The sequence below is a fragment of the Papaver somniferum genome, chromosome 3 (genome assembly GCF_003573695.1).
Source record: "Papaver somniferum cultivar HN1 chromosome 3, ASM357369v1, whole genome shotgun sequence".
Taxonomy (NCBI): domain Eukaryota; kingdom Viridiplantae; phylum Streptophyta; class Magnoliopsida; order Ranunculales; family Papaveraceae; genus Papaver; species Papaver somniferum.
In genome coordinates, this window is record NC_039360.1 from 190,314,409 (window position 1) to 190,314,823 (window position 415).

The window sequence follows — 415 nt, forward strand, 5'->3', positions numbered from 1 at the left end:
AAATGCCATCTCCACAAACACTAAAAGGAGTACAAAAGTTAAATGGAATCTTAGCCTCCATGGGAAGATTCATAGAAATATCATCGGATAAATGCAAAGCATTTTCGATACACTAAGGAAAGGAAGCAGGTTTATGTGTACCAGGGAGTGCGAGAAAGCTTTCCAGAAGATCAAGGAATACTTGGATTCAGTACCCATCCTACAGAAGTCGGAGCCAGGTGAAATTCTCACCTTGTACTTAGCAGCAACAAGCTACGCTGTGAGCGCAGTATTGGTACGAGACCAAGGACAAGGAGAAAAGCCCATATACTACATCAGCAAGACACTCAGTTCAGCGGAGCGTAACTACACCAAGGTGGAGCAACTTATATATGCCTTAGTAGTGGCAACACAGAAACTAAGGATATATTTTGAC